Genomic DNA, 23,120 nt, shown 5'->3' with positions numbered 1-23,120 from the left:
GTCCATCGTCTCTCATGGTTCTTCTCCCCCTCCGATTTCCCCCCCTTCATTCTTCCCCTCCTGCTACATTCTTCTTCTTCTTTTTTTCTTTCTTAACATATATTGCATTATTTGTTTCAGAGGTACAGATCTGAGATTCAACAGTCTTGCACAGTTCACAGCGCTTACCAGAACACATACCCTCCCCAGTGTCCATCACCCAGTCACCCCATCCCTCCCACCCCACCCCCCACTCCAGCAACCCTCAGTTTGTTTCCTGCTATAGATCTGATTTTTTGACTTGATGTAGATCATAGAGAAAAATAATGTACAATTATGATTACTTGATTTTTTCCCCATCTTGAGATAGCTGAGGATGTCAGAAAAAGGTATGTGATTTGCTCCCACAGTATTTCATTAAAGACCTGAATATTCAAGTAACTTTAGAAGCTATACATGGTTATAAGCCCTAGGCAGTGGGAATAAAAACAGCAATAAAATAAACAGAGTTCCCTCACACAGAATTTACTAGGAGTGGGAATGGCATCTAATAAATGCTTAATAGGATTTGTTTAAGTCATTGTATTTATTATATATGTTATACATATATTATTACATATTTTTAATATATTAAATATACATATTTGGAAAAATGGATAAACTCAGGATTGTTTTATCAGGGATTTGACAACTTCCATAACTGCTCAGATACTATATAGAAAACACCTTTATTCTGTGTGTGTGTTTCTTACATATATTTATTTTGTTCAGGGAAGGAACTATGAAAGTCCTCTATTGCAGGCACGGTTTTAGTTGGCCAGAACCCAGGCGATCAATTCATAGCAATCCCATCATCATATGAAAACCGTTTTCTGAAAATGATGGAGACACTACAACCATTTCATTTTCATCTCAGGTGGAAAGTATGGCAATGTGAAAGGCACAAACAACAGGCCTGGGGGAGAGTTGAGAAGGCATGAAATAGGTTGTGTGGAACATGGATGGCATCAATTGCTAGTAAGATCCCACTGAACGATTGTCAAGCAGCATGACAATGGGAGCAGAGAGACCACAAATCCAAGGTGGCCCCACTTCAATGGTGGTCTGCTTTTCTCCAGCAGCACTCAGCAAACGGGCATTGGAGATGGATTATTGATTTGAGCTACTGTTGGAGTTTCATTGGGTAGATGCCTCATATCAGAAGTTCTAGGGGCCAACAGGTCTGGCTTAACAGGAAGATGCTAGCTGAATGAAAGACAATGGATGGTCAAGGCCATATAAACGAGTATTAGGTCAAAATTGGCAGAATAGGATTAAGGGATGGAGAGCTGCAATGGGAAGAGGTTTTGGTCCATGAATAGGATGCACCTTTCAGACATGGAATATTTGGGGATGATTTCAAGGGCCACTGTGTAGCTATGTGTGAGAGGTGGTTCAAGTAGAGTGGAAATGGAAGATTTGGGGTTAAAGATGAAACTGTGAGGAAAATGTGTTGGAAATATCACCTAAGTGGCTATTTAATTTACCCAGGGTAATAGCAGAAGTTAAGTTGACAAATTAAAAGGAAATACGTGGTCCAGGTGCCCAAACTGGATGTTAGTAAAAGGTACTAACATGGTGAATAGCTAGTTGACATCAGCCCCAAAGGACAGATTTTGACATGTAGGGGAATAATGGCTTAGTGTAAAAGTTTCAATGCAGGAAGGAGGAGACATCAGCATGCCTTCTTTTCATTACAAAAGTCTACATGGGAAGTGCTGGTTTTGGAGACTATTCAATTTCAGTTAAGTCCAGAAGGTGCAGAAGCATCCTGTGTAGAGGTTTACAGTGGAGGGGTTTTGTGTCCTACCATGGGGAACGCAGAGGCCATGACAGAAAAAGGCAGAGAGAAATGCACAAGCAGAAGGGAAGTTAGGGACTGAGAGTAGGGGAGAGGGTAGATGGCCAAAGGGATTTGAATGTCGGGCAGGGACTGAGAACAAACAGGGGTGTGAGGTCTGGTAGGATTAGCTGCTCTCCAGGTTCCAAGTAGAGCAGAGGTAGAGAGTGGTTTCCTGCCTGTGTTGGCTCAGGCCCCTGGGGGTTCTGCCAGAGGCTTCACAATTAGCAAATTGTGGTTTTTTTCAGCTCTCCAAACAGACTCTTGGTGGGAAGCTTCTGTGGTGCCTTTGAAGAGATCCTAGTTCAGGCATAGGCAGATAAGGAAGAGTGAGTGTCCCGGAGGGAGGGATGGTTCTGAACTCTCTCAAAAGCCAGCTGTGGCCTGACTCAGTTGCCCCTTTGAAGAAATTCTAGCTAGGGATGAAGGGGTATAGCTTGTTTTCCAGCCCACTTTTTAAACGAGAGTATCATAACTGCTCAAGCTTGTGACCAAGGCCTTCCCAAGGAGTTCCTGAACCACCTTGGTTGCCCTTCTTATCTTTGAAGTCTGAGCTAAAATGTGAGCTCTTTGCTTGAACTACTACCAACTGAATCACTTTAACTAAATTCAAGGATATAACTGCAGAAAAAACAAGAGGATTGTAAGGAATACTCACACAGACTAACTGCTTTGACTTGGGCTTAGGTCCACACTTCCTTAGTTATATTCTACACTAGGTTTTTTCTAAGTAGGCCTGTGAAAGGAGAACTAGAACTCTAGGATGCAGGATTTTGGTTGGTAGGTGAGAGAGAGAATGAGAGAGAGTGAAGGAGAGGAGGAGGAAGAGAGAAAGAGAGAGAAAGAGTGCTTGTCTGAAGTGAAACTATATGCTTGGTGTGAAACTAAGGCCTAAAAAAGGTTTTTTCAGCCCTGCCACCACCCCGGATGCTGCAAGTGTTCTGGATGAAAAAACAACTCCTTTGTTCTGCAGGATAACTCAATTTGAAATAAATATACATGGATTTAAAATAATACATTAATTTAAATTCTCTAGGTGGAACTACTTTGATGGAAATTTCCCTAAAAAAGCAACAAATGATTTGCCTCTGCATCTAATCAGCCAATCAGACACCCCCATGCTGATTACTTAATAAACTGGAATTTTAATGCAAAAATTTATGATTATCAACAATGCTTCTGGCCCCCTACCCCCCAACCCAACCACTTTGTACTTATAATTCTTAACAAATTAATCTTTTCTTCAATCATATAACAGAATTTGTTAATCAAAACTGAATTCCTGGCCAAATATCTCAGAGCAGCTTGTAAAGCATGCAGTCAAGCAGATAAGACCAAGTTGATAACTAACTAAGTGGTTCTCTTTTCACTATCAAGAAGAAAATAATACAGGTGGTTGTATGAAAAGAAAATCAAAGGCCAGGGCCTGCTGGTCTCATGGCAAAGACTAAAGTAAGAAAGAAAGCGCATGGAGTGGGCTTATATTATCCCCATGGTCTAGGTCACTGAAGTGTCAAGGGAGACTCTTCACCGTGAGAGCACTGCCCAGTTTGGGGTGAGAAAGTGAGACAAGGTGGGTGGTCCTGGGCTGGACTCTGTGAGTTGTCATTGCTCAGCCTGCCTTAATAGAGTTGTGGTATTTTAGGTTATTCTCAGAGCTCTTTTGTCTGCCTTTCATCTGTGTGGAATTCAAGTGTGGGATAAAACTGAGGAAGTGTGGATCTTAGCAGAAGTCAAAATAGTCTGTGGGGCCTAAGTTGCCTGTGTATGAGATTATTTATGGAAGGGGCCTATGTTTGCTAAACAGATATAATTTGTTTTCTAGTGAAAGGATGTGTCGACTATGTAATTAATTATTTACAAGATCTCATAGAAAGTTTCATGAAGTGAATGAGTCCTGTCTATGCCTCATTTTTAAAAGTAATAAGCATGATTCTTTTATAATCCATGTATGTAAGTTAGAATGATTTTACCCTGTAGCATAATAGCACCTATTTCATGGGAATGGTGTGAGGAATAATCAAGCTGATAGCTACAAAGGGTGTGAAATTGTGCCTAGTTCCCAGACGTAATACAACAAACATTAGCTATTATCATCGTCACTCTAGAGGGTAAATAACCCCCTTCTTACAAAAGAGGAGCTTGAATTTCAGAGCATTTTAGTGACTTGCACAAGATACAAATTAAATCACTGGATCGAGAGTGCTGCCAGGTCGTATTGAAATTACCTGAACTACTGGCCTCCTCCTAAATCTATTTGCAAACTCATAAATACAAAGCCGTAATTGAAACAGACTCATATGTGGGTGGTCACAAGAGACGTTGAGCAGAATGTTGTCAAATCACATTTTACACTAAATGCTGCTGCAGCAGGAACGAACTTTGAGACTTAAGCTGCTCATCATGTAATAAAAGTTACATGAATGTGGTCTCTCTTTCTCAGAATATCTTATTGTGTTGTACTCACCCTTCTTGTGATGATGAGATGATAAAATGCCTCCATGATGAGGTGAATGACATAGGCACTGGACTTAGTGTTAAGCTATTATTGACCTTCTGTTCATCTGCTTCCAATGTGGTTGACTGTGGGTTACCAAAACCAGGGATAAGGGGGGATTGCTGTATAGTATTCATACTGTATAACCTAAGCAGGGTGGAGGATGTTTTTCTCACTGAAAGAGGTAGCAGTAGAAAAAATTGGCATTCAGGAAAAAAGAAGACGGGCCTAAACACATCGTAGGGGCATCTGGAGAGGTCCTCAAAGCCCTGGACAGAAAGCTACAAGTGTTTTTCACCATCAGGATGGCAATGTGGGGGCTTGGGTCCCATTGAGTCCACATTCCAAGATGGAGGGGGAAATGGTGGATGCCTCATGGTAGGCGAGAGAGCTTCATTTAGGAGCACATATAAAACGGGAACTTCCTTAGCAAATTAGAGACATTGGAAAGGGATTGAACTATTTCTACAGTTCAGTAGTGAGACAGGCACCAAACTTTATTTAAACTTTATTTATGATTTAAGTTTTTCCTAAAGGTTGATGGTACACTAATTAATTCTTATATTAACTTATTGAGCAGAGCTGTGCTAGGCACTGTGAATAGATCAGGGAATAATAGTTACAGTTTTGTTCTCAAGGGCTTACAGCTTTGTCGAGGAATGGAAGCTCCATAAAGGCAGGTACTTTATCTATTGTTTATTTCTATGCTTTAAGACCAAAAAGGAGTATGTGGGATAGAAGAGGAAATTATCAAACAATTTATTGAAATACTTTTAAAACGACCTCAGTTAGTTTAACAAGAATTTTAGAGAGTGATGTTGATTATACTGCTAGATATATATCCAAGACAACTGAAAACATATGTCCACACAAAATCTTATATACATGTTCATAGCAGCATTTTTCATAATAGCTGAAAAGTAGGAACAATTCAAATGTTCATCAGCTGATGAATAGAAAATGTAATATGTCTATAGGATGAAATATTATTCAGCCATAAAAAAGAATGAAGTACTTATTTATGCTATAACATCGATGAACCTCGAAACCATTATGCTAAGTGAAAAGAGCCAGTCACAAAAACCATATACTGTATGATGCCACTTATATGAAATGTCCTGAATGTGAAAATCCATAGAGAAAGAATGTAGATTAGTGATTGTCAGGGGCTGGGAGGAGAGGGGTGGGATTGGAGAGTGACTATTAAGGGATATGGACTTCCTTTTTGGGGTGATGAAATGTTCCAAAATGTATTGTGGTCATGGCTGCACAACTCTGTGAATATATTAAAAACCACTGGATTGTAGATTGATTTTGAGTGAATTTTGATTCATTTTGAATGAATGAATTGCATGGTATGTGAATTATGAATTATATTTAAATAAAGTAAGAGAGAGAGACAGAAAGAGAGGGTAATATCTGTAGGTTATTGTGGAAACATACAAATATATCACCATAAACCAATGCAAAAGGAAATTATTCTTAAATTTAACTTTAATTTCATCCTCCCACCTAGAGAATGTTTGAAATGATGCTCTTATAGAGATTTGCTGCAGATGCAAAATGAGAGAAAAATCTCATTCAAAAATGATTTCTCAAATCTCCCTTCCTCACATCTGGGGTCATGTGGCCTCTATCTGCAGACTCAGCCCTGCCTTAGGATCTAAAATCTATCTTGATCTTGATCAGGGGACATTTTTTGAACTCAAGTTCAATATTCCAAAGACTTAGCATTATTTCTACCTTTCTGCTAGTCTGGTTTCTGATCTAGCATTTGCATGTAAGCCTTATTCTTGAGTCTAAGTTCCCAAGTTGTCCTTGCTGTTCTGGGTTCATGCCTTTTTCCCTTATGTTTAGGCATAGCCTAAGACTGAGTCTATTTGGATTGAGGCCTCACCTGGGTTTTCAGAGCTTTTCCAGGCAAGGACTTGGTCCTTGACTAATTGGGTCTTGGACAGACTTCCCAGATGCCGACCCCCATTCAGTACTTCTTGCCATGCCTTGAAGCATTATTGGACTTTGGTGATGCTGTATGCTTGGCCAGACACCCTCCACCCATCTTTGTCTTTCAAGACACAACATTCCAGAGGTCTGACTGGACTCACTTCCAACACTGTTGAACCTGCCTTCTTCCTCTCTGCTTCTTCAGTTGCATACTGCAGGTTCCAGATCATGCTAGTGACACCAATCCTGGTATGACTGACTTTTTTTTTTATACCTCGATGTGTTATCAGAATAATTTTGGCTTTGATAAAAATTTACACTTTTTCATCCAATTTATCTTTTTTTCAAGATATACAAGATATACATGTATTAATTCAACATTGAGGGCTTACTATATGAGAGGTATTATCATAGATGCTAGATATACAAAGCTAAAAAGTAAAGCTCCTACTTGAAATAATGAGGATGATGATAACACCTAATATAGTTGAGTATTTACTAAGTGCAGTTACTAGAACAAATGGTAGAGCTTTGCTATCTCATTTATTTTTCACAACAACCCTTTCTTATAGATTCTAATATTATTTGCATTTTAAAGACGAGAAAACTGAGACCCAGGGAGTTACACGCCCAGGATTCAACCCTTAGACTATCTAATTCTTAATACTAAGCTCTTAATCAGCATGTTATACTATCCAGAGAACCTAGATTCTAGTGAGAATCCAAAATATTGTACTCAGATATCACAAAATAATCTTATATTAAGATAACATTTGATCTTAAAATGTCTGTTGAAAGAACTCTGAACAGCCTTCCTACTCTCATTCCTAAGGTGATCTATCCAAGGTTAAGAACTAGAGTTTCACAAGATAAGGACTGATACCAGAGGTCAAGTTTAAGAATGTTATTAAGGCAGGAGTTGCAGGTGAGTCCTAGCTGTCCAAACAACCCACAGGTGCATAGCCCAGGGTTCAAAAATCACAGACCAGTTTGAACTATAGTATTTCTGCATCTAGAGAGGGGCTCTGAGTAACAGACACTGGGGAACCAAGGTTAATAATAAGCATGATGGTGAGCCAGAAATTCTGTAATGTGAAGAAACTTTCAGAATTCCTTCCCAGACCTAGTCTGATTACAGGGAGGCAATCCATGGGTAAAGACAAGCAGGCCCCCTGATTGGAATGCAGAAGTGAAGGGAGCAAGTATTTCTAGCAAACTGTGTATCTTCTACAATTTAATAATACAGCCTTACATGGAGACTAACCTATATCTGAAACTGGCAAACAGGATTTCACTAAGTGATTCTTTTCGACTTAACAAAAAAAAGGAAGAAAAATAAACATCAAAAGAACTAGAAGGATCATTAAAGTGAGCTAACGCAACATGAGCAATATCACAGAATATTCAACAGCAGAACTAATAAACAGTACTGAAATTCATGCAGAGCAGTGTTTCACCACTTTCGGTACATTGTATTTTCCAAAGATGTCCACAAAATATCTCTCATCTCCTATGTTCTTCTAGAGCCTTGCTACTCCTGCATTAAGAGGTAGAGCCTAAATCCCCTCCTTTGAATCTAAGTGAGCTCGTTGCTTCTCTGTAACCAATAGATCGTGGCAGAAGTAATGTTATGTGATTTGTTAGGTCACAAAAGGCAATGTGGCTTTTATCTTGTTAGCAGGAACACTCATGTTTTACAGCCCTGAGACTCCATATAAGAATACAACTGTCCTGAGACTGCCACGCTGGCAAGCTACATGTAAACATTCTGGTCAACATTCCAGCTGAGCTCCAGACAACAGTCGGCTTCAACTGCCAACCTTATGAGTGTACTATCTTGGACACCCAGTCCAGTCGAGCCTTCAGATGACTACAGCAATAACCAAAAACTCACTGCAATTTCATGAGATACCCCGAGCGAGGACTGCCCAGTGAAGAGCTTCCACATTTCTGACTCATAAAACTGTGAGCAGAAAGAAGCAGTCATTTTAAATTGCTAAATGTTGGGGTAACTGACTCTGAAGCAATAGTAACTTGAACACCACGGAGGAGAGATCACTGAGTTTCCAACACCCATGTTCCTCTTTTCCCATTGTGGCCATAAGGATGATGGCTGACACATGGCAGGAGAGACACCAGTGTGGGGAGGAGCACAGGAAGTTCCTTTAGGGCCACCAGTAAAATAATCTGTTTGTAAAAGCCCATTCACTATTCGTGGCATGATTAAGCAATGTGAGATCTCCAAAACAGTTGGTTAAATTTTTTTGTCAAGCTCCATTTCTCATCTAAACAAGTATTCATTTCCTGACTTCAATTTCAGAAGGTAAGAAAAGTTCCAAATAGTAACATGGAACTTGTTATAGTGATATGGTCAGTGAGTCAGATGGGATGTATGTTTTTGTGCATTTATTCCCAACTTCATAGCCACATGTGAGCAGAGAATGGACGGATGCTACAGGAATGGATGGTAAAACAAAACTCTCTATTCCTTCTGCTTTGGTTATAAGTCTACTAATTACAAAAAAAGACATATTTAGAGTAATTGTTTTTAAACTATAAGTGGTAATTCAACAAGCTATCAATCAGGATTCTTAATTCTATTACCTTTTCCCTTTCATCTATTCTCATGATCAGAGTTTTTGCAAATAATGCACCTTCTCCCTGCCTCAACTTCTCTTCCAACTAAAGACTCCCATAAAACATGCCATCTACACAATGCTCAGGAGGAAAGAGAAGAACTATTTCAGGCATAACCTCCTAACCTCTTCAGCACACCCTCAGCCAGCAATCTCATTCTCCTTTTGGCATTCAGAAGGCTCTGGTGTATCCCTTGCCGTCAAAAATGTTATCAACATAATGAAAGTTGAGATGAAAATTAATCATTTAGTGAGCCTTCTCTCGCATCTGTTTTAAAACCTGCCGGGGGTGGGGGGAGTCTGTAAAAACTTGGGAAGTCTATACTGGGATTCACATTGGCTATACTGTTCTGGGAAACTTGAGAAAATTAATGAGAACTGGTTATTAGGGAAAAATTAGACAATACTATTCCTCAACCTCAGCACTTGAGATCAAGAACCTCAAATTAGAACAGGTATTCTGCCTCTGATTTCCCATAGCTTTCTGCCCATACCATGGTCTTCCTACTTACTGCCTCATATTTTATATTTTCTAACTGGGTCCTTTCCACTACTAGATTATAAGCTTCTTACATGTCTTTGTATCCTTTGTGTCCCAAACTAGATCAGGATATAATAAGAATTCAGTAGGCTTCTGTTAAGTTAACACCATTTTAACTTTAAAAAGAAAAAACAAAGAGGTCATGAATTTAATGATGCTTGGGAAGTATACAGCTGGGGGTCCAAAAGGAGGCCCAGGTATCCTTACACCCAAGTTTGGCATCTCAGCCCTTTAATATGCAACCAATTTGGGCATGTCTTTACGTCTTCTCCTAAATAAAAGTTAGACTAATAATAATAATGGTACCTGATATTTTTAAAGTCCTTTTGTGTTTATCATATTGATTTTTCTGACAATCTTTTTAGAAACTATTTGGCAAAACTGGTTGTTGTCATTTTAATATCAGTTTCTATCTTTTTTTTTTTTTTAATGTAGGCTCCATGGCCAGCATGAAGCCCAATGTGGGGCTTGAACTCACAACCCTGAGATCAAGACCTGAGCTGAGACCAAGATCAGTTGGACGCTTAACCAACTGAACCCCTGAGGCACCTCTAATATCCGTTTTTTAATCAGAAATTCAAGGTGGTAAATTATTTTCCTAGTTACACAGAAATAAAGTGACAGGAGAAGGGCAAAATTCTGGAGTCCAGGACTTCTGTCCTAGTCCAGTGTTCTTTCCACTACAGCCCACTGTATGATTCTGGAAAGAGTAGCAATTATTATTTACACTAAAAGAAAAAAAATCATTTTGGATCCTGATCAAAACTTGATGTTGTGGGTTTCTGTGATCCACCTTAGCTGAGAGGTAGTCATTTTTCATTTTGGGGCCAGCACTTCAGTAGTTGAAAACAGTCTGTGCATTCATTTGAAATGAAGGATGGGAAGTTCCCTGAAAAGGTTTGAAGTCTTAATTCAATTGATATTGGCACAATAAACTCTAGGATGCATTCAAATCCATTACTAAGACTTCTCATGCCAACAGATTTGCAAAACTAGATGTGGAATTGCATCAAGTTCTTTCTGCTATGTGTTTTAAGGTAAAATGATACAGATCTCCTTTCTTCACATGGGAACAGAAGGGTGTTTACTTGACGATGGTCTCCTTGTATGAGTGACACCATAAGGAAAGGCAAAAATGAAATATCCAACTCTTGCTTACCCCTGTAGTGCACATAGTGAGGCTTCCTGATTCTCTATGATGGAGTGGGATGCACGTATGGGTCTGGTAGTGGTCAATGGGGACTGGGAGATTCCATCTTTCCATATTCCAATGGTCATTCCACATTCTCGTGGTCTCTGATCAGAAGTTATAAACATGAGGGGAAAAAAATGGAATTTTCATTGCTACTTTCTAAAGCCAATCTTTTGGAATTGTGAGGTCCTCTTAGATTAAATATTTTCGTCATATCTGTTTTGCTACATTTATGTAAATATAACCTAATTCTTACTCACTCATCACTTTTCCTCATAGCTTTCTATAGGACCTAAGATCCCAAGGGAGGGCTGAGTATACTGCTTAAAGTCGTATTTTTAGACATTCCAGAAAAACATAAATATGGAATAATTTTTTATCAGGATGACTATAGCTTCAAGTCACATAAAATCTTGATTTGACTTGCTGCAACAATGAGGATATGAATTACCCCTTGTAACAAGAAGTCCAGAGACTGGGCAGCCCTAAGGCATGGTATTGTCAGGGCCCAGGTTTGAACCCTTCTGTGCCTTGGATTCTTTTATTGCTGGTTCCTGTAAGGGCGTTAGATGGTTAAAATAGTTCTGGATGACATATATATCCAGAGAGAATAGTGGCCAGGGCAGAAAAATAGAGCTATCTTTTCCATGTACAGGTTTCAGGAAGAAAAAAAATTCCAGAAGATGTCTAGCTCATTAGCTTAAACCAGTCATGTACAAAAGCTTTGGAATCATCATGTTTGTCTTAGACCAATTAGAACCTACCCCTGAGACCAAGATTGTATTGATGAGTTCCCTTCAAGTATGTGACTGCAGAGAAAGGTAGATAAGTGAAAAAAGAAGTTGGAATGGTTGGACCACACCAACTAGAGAAATGAATCAATGTTGCACAGGTGATCGACAGTGTTTGGGACAAGGTTTTGTCAACATATTTGATAGGACAAATTCCAGTCTTGTCACTTCCTTTGTCACTCTTTTTATTAAGTGCTTAGTATGAACTGTACTAGGACTTAAGGATATTAAGAGGTTGAAAGGTAATATCACTGCTATAGAAGAAAACATAGTCCTTTCCATGCAATTAAGAAAAAGGGATTAACCCAAAAATAAATAAATAAAACAGAGAAGAAACTGCAAGAACATCAGTCTTCCAAAGCAAAGCAAAGTCTTAAGGACCTGCTGTTCCACTATTTAGTGAAGGTAAATCACAATGTTTCTATACAAAACAATAAGGGAACAAGAGACTAACATCTTACCTATTTTCATAAGCACCTCATTTAGTATAAATGCAGATGGATTTGGGGGGATGAGATTAGCGGTAAGATTCCACCAGCCCCACGTGAGGACTTAAGGTATTATAGGACTAAAGAGAACTAAGTTTTTTAATTGAAAACAGGAGAAGTCCTTATCTTCAATTCTTATTCTAAGAAGGTATTAATTAGAGTGGGTCCCCACTCCTGGGTCAATACTCCCAGCTCACAACCTGATAGAATTCCCTAGCTTGGTGTTAACACAATAAATAGAACAATATATCACCAAATCTGTGGAGGAGACAAGAAGATGATTGGGGATCTTACTTCTCTAATTGTTGCCTTCAGAGGACAAGAACTACAGGTAATTTTATTAAGAGAGTCCCACTATTGGCACTTATAACACACTTGAGTATCTTTAAGAAAGAGGAAAAGACCTCATTAGTGGCTCAATCCTCTACTCCTCTCCATTCCCATATATGAAAGTTTGAAGATGCAAAATGTTAGAGAATAACTCCCTAGCCAGGCAATGGTTGAATCTGGAAGAAATACATTATTTAAAACAGAAATTCCCAGTGATGCCCAAATATGGCAACAACCACTTAGAATACAGAGCCACCTGAAAGAGCGAGGCAAAAGATAAATATAAGAAATTGAACATCAAATGTATTTCTCAAAATCTGGAAGATCAGTTAGGATTTTATATTTTATTGTTGGTGGAGAGCAATGTTTAAAGAAAAGAACTCAGTCTTCCTACAGGGCAGAAGAGTGCTTACATTCATGGATCGAGATGGTTACACTAACTCTGTCCTTGCATAAAGTGCTGAAAACAACGTGATCCTTCATCATACTGTCATACCCACACAATGAGATATCAAAGACTCCCGTGGAGAGGAAGATCATAAGCAAAGGACAGATTTGGTTTTAAGAGCCAGAGAGGATATGTAATTATAACAGTTAAACTTTGAATCTCACAGGACATTGGGGCAAGAAAGACTTTAAATGTCATCTCGTTTAACTCTCCAATCCTTAAGCAGAAAAGACAGCGAGCGATTTCACGATGGCATGTCATCGAGTTTATAGGTGACCTTGCTTCCCTTTTGTAATAGTTCCTGTGAAGGTCATTGTGAGATCCTGAGTGAAAAAAGGAGGAAGAAATAAAATAAGAAATTTCTTCCAAGAAACACAACTGTTAAATTTTCTACGGCTTGGATTAGGAATGCTTAACACCGAGTTAGCAAGGCGGGCTGAGCTCTTATAACCACAGGCCCAGAAATTTTAAAGCTTCCACTGGATCAGAGAACATACAGATAGTGTTGTCTTTTTTTTTTTTTTTTAATTGCCTTAGCATCAGAATAGGAAGCTTGTTGAGTCTTGGTAAAAGCACAAATTCTATTTCCATTTTTATTCCTCTTCCAATTTTATTGAAAAGGTGGATTTTCATTAGAGGAATTAGGTAGCAAATTCTCTTGGAAAGATGCAGCAGTCACTGAGTAACACAATCTTTTCCTGCCCTCCTCACTCACTCTGGCAGCAACTGGGCTTCCGCTCAGAAGGTCTCTGGTTTGTGGGGACACTTCAGGCTGCAGGGACAGCTGACAGGAGAGTAGTGACAGCTAAGGTGTCAAGCCATCCCTTCCCCAATCCCATTTGCTTTGGGAATGTGCTAACTTGAAAGTCCATAACGGTCATTTAAGAGCAAGAATTAGTCAATAGTATAGGTTTTTGTTCCTCTGCATGGTCCACATAAGGGTGGAAAAGAATGTTTGTTTTTTATTTAAGGCCATTGTGTTGAAGTGATGTTGTGATCCTTGATGCAAAATATCTCAGTGCCTGTATGTGTTGACGTTCAAGCAACCAATAGAATTAATTCAGTTTACAAATGTTTTCAACCCTATACCTAAGAGAGAGCGGATAAAATACTTTTTCTTTGGGAAAGGATCACAAAATACTAGTTTGATATAAGATGCAATAAAAAATAGTTTTCCAATGTATATAGAACTATGTTTTCTATGAACAAAAAAAGAAAAAGAAAAAGAATTGTTCACTGGCCAATATTCCTTTTTGATCTTAGATGGGATGATGTACATAGGAAGGGTTTGGGTAAAATCCCCAAATCAACAATATGTGAAGCATTCCTGAAATGAGTTAAGCACTGTGTAGAATCAAAATTAGATATAACACGGTTCCTACTTTAAAGGATCTTCCTAATCTCCTGGAATGACAATTATATGTGTCATGTCATGAAATATTACCCCAGTGGTTAACAAGTGTTACCTAGATAAAATGATGATTTTGCTGATTTTCAGAGACACAGTATGGTTTACTAGAATGGGCATTTGCCTTGGAGTCAAATTCCTTGGTCAATATCCAAACACTGACACTTAATAGCTTATGTAACTTTTCCGTATTCACTTTCCTCATCGGTAAGAATGTTGAACTAGATTATTTCCAAGTTAAAACATTCAGCAACTTATGATAACTGAAGAATATGTGCTATGTTTGCAATGGAGCTAACACGTAAAATTAGTAAATTATTAAAAATATTACCCAAGATTTAAGTGAATTTCAGTTAACAAAAAAATTTCCATGTTCAAAAAATGTTTTAACAATGATTTGGAATGATTTTAATTATAATTACTGGAATTATTTTAAAATCATTCCAAATCATTGTCATGTGCCTTCCCACTAATGAAATTAGAACATTTATAAATGAGCATATTTTTATCACCTTTATATATAACAAACTGGATTTCTATATGGTGCCACTCTGCACATGAGATGTTTGCTTTTTGGTATATCCTCCTGACTTCTGCCAATCCCTCAAGTGGTTTGAATGGAAGGCAAGGTTATCTTGCCATCCTTGATTTGGGGCAATCAGCCATCACAAAACAATTCCTGGTAATAAACATTAGAAGGAGAGGCCTGCAAACAGCTCCAGAATGATAAATAAAGATATCGTTTCTCCAAATAGGAAACAGGAGGAGGTTAATTTAAAATAAACCACTATGAGGTTTCTTACAGAGTTAGTATCACCTACTTTTCAAAAGAAGAGTAATCATTACATGTGGGGGCAATTGCTCATCAGAACATCTTGTTTATTTGGCTGATTGTTCTCCCCAGGTATAATGCTTTTCAACAGATCAATCAGCAGTTTTAATCGGCTTTTCAAGACTGTTTAACAGGATAATTTGGTCAAATGGCACATGTTATATAAATCGCCATCCCTTAGCTTTCCCCATCACAAAGATATGCACTTGAGAGTTTCATGCAGACCTGTTGTCCCATTCTGACTCCCCCACTTCCCTGGAAAGTTGGGCAAACTACTTCAAGTTTTTGAATCTCATTTTCCTCATCTATGGGGCGAATGTAATAATACCTACTCACTGACTTAAGGGGACGACAACGTGTATTAATGTGATTAACAAACCTAGTGTTATGACCAGAACATGAGAGGCACCAAATAATAATTACTATTATCCTAACCTATAAAGAGGACTCAGCACCCTAAGTGTCTTGAAAAGGCAATGATGCACCCGGTCTTGCATGTCTATGCTTTTTTTAAAGAGTAAATATCTATAAATTTCCATGTATAGAATGCATGTGTTCTTGAAAAGTGAGGGGCAATCTTTTCTCTGCATAAAAATATATTGTATTGCTTAGTGTCTTAGCTCGGGTGCTATGACAAAATATAGTTTGGGTGGCTTCTACATAACAGAAATTTATTTCTCACAGTTCTGGAAGCCAGGAAGTCCAAGATCCGCATGGAGTCTGCTTGTCCCTCTCCCTCTGCTCTTCGCCCTGCCCCTCTCTCAAATAAATAAATAAAATCTTAAAACAAATAATGTCTTTTTGTAGCCCAGTAAGTTTTTATATCAAATTTTTAATTGTAGGGTTTGATTAGCAATTAATCTGCATCCTTTTTTTGCTGGAAAAAAAAGGGCATCTGATATATATATATATATAAATATAACATATTTATATATGTTTCAAGATGTAGACGGATACACAGATGCTAAAGAAATAAGTCCTTAGACAAGAGGTTATTAAGATGAGAAAAACCTGGCAATTCACCTCTATTGGAACCATGTCACTCTGTGGTGGGTCCTGACTGGTACCAGGAAGGTGCAGATTAAGCCAGGTAATAAATACTCAGCCCATAGCACAGCTTCTGTACAGAGTGAACTCAATAAATATTAGTGGCAGTGATAATTTAATGACTCTTGCCAATTAGCCAGCCCAGGGACCCTTGATACTCCTAGCTTATCCTCCTAATCACTATTAATTCCATTACCTTTTAACAAGTGGATCAGATAGGCAAATAGTAGAAGGGAGAGAAGGCAAAACTAAAAATCTGTGAATTGTATTAATCATTAGCAATCCCTGATAAAGGTAGAGAGGGATTAGGATGATCCTAATGGTTAAAATCATGACTTAAGTTTTTTTTTTTTTTTAATGAACCTCTCAACGCCATTTTTTACTCTATTAGCACTTTATAATCAAGAACTGAAGGCAGCGGCCTTTTTTGATGCTAAGAAATGTTGAGAAAAGTAAAAAGGCACGTGTGGTTTTCTGCTTCACTTGGTTGTCAAGAGAATTGCAATAAAATAACCATTTAAAATCGAGAAATGGAGTAGCAGGCCCCACTCTGAACAACATAGTACTTTCAATGGTTCATGAATGTTATGAGTCACAGGGACAGCTACCCAAGGGGCTCCTATTTGAAGACTAAAAAATTATGGGCAAAAGAAACTAGAAAAATAAAAGGGCTGGGATCATCTGCCCTATGATGGCTAGCCTTTAGACTCCCTTAAACAGTCTTTCTCCTGGTGTTCTAAATCAGTGTTTCTCAAACTTTAATATGCATATAAATTGCCTGGGGATCTTCAAAAGTGCACACACTGATTTTGTTAAACTTGGGTTGTAGCCTGAGAGTCTGCATTTTTAACAAGCTCCCAAGTCATGCTGCTAGTCCGAGGACTCCACTTTGAGTAGCAGGTTTCAGTATTCCATTTTAATGTTCCTTATGCTCATGGTGACTGTACATCCTGTTCTTTTCAGGACAGCCCCAATTTTATCGATATATCATTATTTTCAGCAAGTCAATGAGGTAACTAAATTAATTTAATTTTTATGCTTTGGGGAGGCTGTTCATATAAAAGATTTTTTTTTTATCAGAAAATACCATGTCAAACCAGATTATTTTGGCATGGGGTTGAGAAAATAGACTTATCACAAGTGGACTACCAAATGTTTCTTCTCTCTCTTTTTTTTTTTTTTGAGACTTCCCATCTTATTCTAGTACTCCTTTTTGCATCTGCATAACAACTTGGCTAGGACAATGAAACCATTATTTTCCACCAGTCAAGGTTAAATGAGTCATCCGTGAAGGAAGAACTGCAGGGATGGGCTGGAGGCCTGGACTAGGAATTACAGCTGGACAAGGGGGAATTTGATGTAGGAAACTTGCTTGATGGTCATTCCTGGCTTCCTTCTCTATCAAAAAATAAATGGAAGAAAATATCTTTTCTAGTCTCTAGACTCCAAGCTCTAAATCTTGGTCTAATGCACTGATGAAAGTTTACTGTGCTCAGGAGAATAGAGTTGTTTTCTTGCTCTGTCACCTACTAGTTAAATGACATTGGTCAAACAACTTCGCCTTTTTGAGCTTCTTTTTTCTTTTCTTTTTCTTTTTTTTTTAAAAGATTTTATTTATTTATTTGAGAGAGAGAATGAGAGAGAGAGAGAGCATGAGAGGGGGGAGGGTCAGAGGGGGAAGCAGACTCTCTGCCGAGCAGGGAGCCCGATGCGGGACTCGATCCTGGGACTCCAGGATCATGACCTGAGCCGAAGGCAGTCACTTAACCAACTGAGCCACCCAGGTGCCCTCTTTTCTTTTCTTTTCCTTTCTTTTCTTTTCTTTTCTTCTCTTCTCTTCTCTTCTTCTTCTTCCTCTTCTTCTTCTTTAATGGGAGAATTAGGTTGAGGAAACTCCAACATTAAAAAGAAATATGTCCCCCAAAGACTATCAAAAACCAGGATTATCTAGGCCATATTTGGATTCCTAATGATAATATCTTAAACATTGCAGTGTCTCTATTTAGAGTTAACTCTGAGGCTAAATGCTACTTGTGGAACTTATCTGGGCATTCGTGACCTCAAAATTCATCTCAATAAAGGGAATGAACATTTTTTTGTATGAGGACTGAAGTCTCCTTTTCCAAACTACAGATTGCTGAGATAGGAATGAGAAACTAAAATAATATTTACCACTTCATTAAAAGAGGAGAACAGAAATTGCATGGGCATATATGTTAGTCTGGATTCTCTAAGACCTGAGAAACTGTTCAATGAATGAATGAATGAATGAAATCATGGACAAGTTCTGGAAAGCTTGTAACAGAAGATGAAGAAAGTCCTTGGTATTTAAATTGAAGCAGAAGCACTATCATCGTTCTTCAGTATTTGAATTCCTTTCAATTTATTTTTTTTAAAGTGACAGTGTATTAACATTTTAGAAAAATTCAAAATCTGGAAGGAGCACAACACATTACTATGCAAAAGGTGAAAATTAAACATGGATACATCACCTTTAGAAAGCATTTTTGTGAAAGTTTATTTAAAGGATATATCGAAGAGAAAAAAATATCGATATGAAACACCCCAGGAAACCACAAAAATACTTGAGTCCCTTAACTTCATAATCATTCCAAATAACACTACCCGGAGGGAAAACCACAATCCTGCATAAATGCAACATTTTCCCTCCCCAATCCCCAGCAAATTTGTGGATTCAGACTGATGATTTCAGGTCGCTATCATTTAAAAATAAGTATACTAGGACCTGTCATTATGGGTCTCCCACAGCAATGTGAAACATGGATCTCTGTGTGCTTGATTATAGGTCCAGGATTCATTCCAGGAAGCAATTAAGAACTGTTTTAACTTTGAAGTTTTTAAAATGCAAAAGAAAATTCAAGAAATGAAACTTGCTTAATGATTCCATTGTCTTTTGCTAACTCTGATTTCTAGATGAGATTTGCCAGAATGTGTTGTTTTCAAAAGTCTTAATTAGAAGGCCATCTTTAATAGCTGCATCTATTAGACACCAAGTAGTATCTGATGAAGGAATTAAGCAGAATACATGAGCTTTGAAATCAGTGTCTTAAAGTGGAAAAAAGCTTTCAATCAAGTAACCTTACCTTTTTTCTATATTTGAAAAGGAGTTCTTTAACTCAAACCACATGGATTGTGCTCAGTGGACTGTAGATAGATAATTTGTTACCCTGTCTTAAATCAACTGTACTTTTTGATCCATAAACTCAATTCCTAGGTAAGAAAGAAAATATTCAATGTTAAAAATATGAGGCGTTTGTCTTAGGTAGAATCTCTTTTTGTAGGCTTTCCAAAGGAGGTAGAAATGGTTTCTACTAACACTAACTTTTGTGTTAGAATATTTTTAGTCATTTAGTTTTCTAAAATCATCATGGACAGCAATCTTTTTACAAAGCCACACACTTAATCTTAGTAATAAAACAATTCTACTAGATAGAAGGAATACATAAAGAGAATTTAATTATTCTTTTACTGTCCATGAATTAATAATAGAAGCGTCATTTTTTCTCATTGCATCTCTAATGAGTGAAGACTGACAACAGTTTCTGAAAACAAATTCCAGTAACTAAGAACTATGGTGAGATTGAAAATTTTTTAGTATTTCCTACACTTAGAACTACTCTTCCAAAAAAAGAAAAAAAAAGAACTACTCTTTCAAAAGGACTATCACTGTTGAAGAAATTCAAGATGGTCATAACTGCTTACACGTAGCCTTTAAGACAAAAACAAAATATCTGAAGAATACAATAAATCATCCAAATTTGTTTTTGTTTTGCGATGCCATTATAATTCTCCTTTTGCTACAGGGAACTTTCCGCTACTCAGAATTCTATTGATAAAACTCTTTATTAACCAAAAATTATCTACTCCACCCTGCCTCCCACCATGTTCACAGAGTTTTAGCACAATATTTAATAACAGCCCTAAAATGAAAATGAAAGCTTTGAAGATTCTGAATTACTTTCTAAAACATCAAGAGATTAACTCACAGATTATCTGCCTTACCTAGATTAACTCTCAGATGGCTAAGATTTTTGAAAAAAAAAAAAAGAATACCCAAATTGCAATCATTCTAATAAGATTTACCTGATATGTAGCTGATGCCTAAAAAATGCAAGGAAAACTCATGGAATTATAGAAAAGATACTTAAAATCGAGGGGACAGATACCAGTATAAATGTTAGTGGGTCTATCAAGCCTGTACATAGTATTTGTTAATTTAGATAATTATAAATTATTTAATTTATGAGAATTAAATGAGAATTAGAAGCCTTCAAAGCTAAAACCTAGAAGTAGAAGGGATCTGGAGAATGAGTTTAATCCCCTCATTTTACAGATGAGAAAACCAAAGTCCAGAAGTTAAGAGATTAGGCTGGGACCAATATCCAACTCTGATTTCCCATTCAACGTATTTTCCATAACAGAATACACACACACACACACACACGCGCGTGCACACACTAAGGGTTGGGGAATGGGGAAGCACATAGAAGGATAGGTAGAGATGGAGGTTATAAGCATTTAAAGGGCCTCTTACTAAGGGTCAAGCATTGTTCTAAACATTTGCATGTATTTATTGCATTTGATCTCATAGCACCTTTATGAAGAAGCCGCTATGCTTTAGAAATAAAGGAACTGAAGCTCAGAGAGGTCATCTTGACCCCATTTCTACCATGTTTGCCCCAGACACGAACTGATCCTATTTCTTTGGCCATTGGTTGGTTTCTCAACAGTATATTAACTCACACACCCCTTCAACAAATGTACACCAATCCTCTCCTTTATGCTGGGTATGCAGTGATGAACCAAAAACTTGACCCCCATCCTCAAGGAGCCAGTGGGCACAGGGTCCAGCCCCACTATTTCCTAACCTGACAGTGTCTCCTTCACTCAGGACCAGAACTAGGAATCCCTACTTCGAATCACTTTTTGGAAGCTTCGATAATGATCACGTCTTCAATAAAATCACTTGAAAACTTAATAACAGACTTTCATATTCTACTTCTTTTTTGAAAGGTTGTTAATGCAAATGGTTTCAATAACAATTGGCAAACACATTTTACACAGTAGTTTTCCACAGTATGGAAACACCAAATTTTAGAATTGCTTCAAGATTAAATATGTTCATAAAAGTTCACATTTTCATGGGGTATATTAATTCAAATACACTGGAATTTAAGTACTGTGCATTTCTTTTTTTAAGTTGGGCTTATTTTTAGACTCTATTCAACAGAGATCAATTAAGAAAAACATGATAGCGGAGCACAGACCATAGGAATCACGTTAAATCGAAGTGAATATAATGCTTGAAACACCAATTCTGAAAATGTAAACCGTTCTTATATTGTATGCAGTAGGTATTCTGCAAATAAGAGAGCACTCAAAAGAATGAATGGACTTGGTATATGACTTTATCCCAGGCATTTTATAATATTCACTGTCAAACTCACATGCATAATTTGGTTTTGTGTTTGAAAACAGTGCTAATCTTTCTATCACCAATCAGGCAAGGATATGTGGAGCTCAGATAAGAATGATGCATATTGGAGGGGCCTGTCTACACGGCCTAGATGAGATTGGCCCTTGATTTGCAGCCACAGCTGCTAATGGCCAAGCATACAGCTATTTTCAACCACTCCACTTAGATTCACATTCTTCTCTGCTCTGGTGCTTTAAAAAGCACCAGGATGCTTGCCTGCCTCCACTGTGTCCTGGCAGGCCATCATTCTACAGACTGATTTTAATTTGAGCTTAAGCATGTCATCACAAGCTTGTGGGAGAGTCCTCTGAAATCTTCAGAAACGTGAGAACTGTGTTCTTGAGGCACACATGCAGGATGTCATACAAAAGATTATTGATCACTTTGGAGAGTTAACACTGTCCCAGAGTGATGATAAATCCCAAGATGTGCACCTCCACATAACAAAGATTCTCCACTGTATTGCAGAGATGAAAAGGGCCTCTCATCAACACTCTGTCCCATGATGTGCTGACAAGAAAGCACAGTGATACCTCAATTCACAAATCATCTGGAAAAAGCATGCTTTGGGGAAAGCTGGCCTGGGTTGGGGAGAATTCCTGACTCTATGGTGCTTTCTTGACAGCTGAGTCAGCTCAAGCATTTCTTACATAAAAACTTCCAGGGCACCTGGGTGGCTCAATCACTAAGCGTCTGCCTTCAGCTCAGGTCATGATCCCGGCATCCTGGGATAGAGTTCCACATCAGGCTCTCTGCTCAGCGGGGAGTCTGCTTCTCCCTCTCCAGCTCCCTCTGCTTGTGTTCCCTCTCTCGCTGTCTCTGTCTGTCAAATAAATAAATAAAATCTTTAAAACAAACAAACAAAAACTTCCTTGATCCACAAAGAAGAGTTGATCTTGTCCTTCTTATAGCTTTACTAGCCTTTAGACATGCCCCTACTATTGTGCAAATGTATATTCTCCTCCTCTACTAACTCTTAGCTCTCTGAAGGCAAGATCTGTTTCTTTGAATAAATCCCTAGCACATGAGATAGAATACAATTTTTCGAATACAATTTTTGTTGATTGAACATGGATAGATGAATGGATGAATGGATGGGTAGATGGTTGAGGAGGAGGAAATAAGATTCAAACTCAAGTTGAGTCTTGGCTGGGTCTGGGCCTGCTGAATTAGAGCCAACTTATTCACTGCTCCTATAGTTGAGTCGACTTGGAAAGTAAAAAGAAGGGAAAAATGGCTGAGCCATAGTCATATGACATCTATGCCACTTGATGGGAGGATCTACCCAGAAGAGTAGAAGCACCCACCATTTTAGCCAAATTTCTTACGGATCGACTCCTCTCCTGGTATGAGGAGAAGGGAGGACGTTATTGCTCTGTCGAGAACCAGTGAGGTAGAGAAGCAGGAATGGTCTAGAAGAGAATAGGAGCTTTGAAATTTGACACACTTGAGGACCCACTGGAATTTAGCTAATTACTTAGATGATTTTGGACAAGTTGTTTGGTCTCACTGAAACCCTGGTTCTTCATCTATAAATTGAAAATCCTAACATCAACCTTGCGAGGTTGTTGTAAGAGTTTAAAAGACCATATGTGGAATGCCTAGCAGAGA

At 38.1% G+C, this 23,120-nt stretch overlaps 1 long non-coding RNA gene across 2 annotated transcripts in view; it reads left to right on the top strand.

The window, feature by feature from the left end:
- Window positions 1-15,727, top strand: part of LOC118535987 (uncharacterized) — a 38,210-nt gene extending 22,483 nt beyond the window's left edge. For both annotated transcript variants that reach the window (XR_013443064.1, XR_004917452.2), the window contains 2 exons: window positions 9,912-10,061; window positions 15,650-15,727. This is a non-coding gene — a long non-coding RNA (uncharacterized LOC118535987). The remainder of the gene's footprint in view (window positions 1-9,911; window positions 10,062-15,649) is intronic.
- Window positions 15,728-23,120: the final 7,393 nt, after the last annotated feature.

This window comes from Halichoerus grypus, chromosome 1 (genome assembly GCF_964656455.1).
Source record: "Halichoerus grypus chromosome 1, mHalGry1.hap1.1, whole genome shotgun sequence".
Taxonomy (NCBI): domain Eukaryota; kingdom Metazoa; phylum Chordata; class Mammalia; order Carnivora; family Phocidae; genus Halichoerus; species Halichoerus grypus.
Note: the sequence above shows the minus strand (reverse complement) of the source record. Positions and strands in the feature narration are given on the sequence as shown.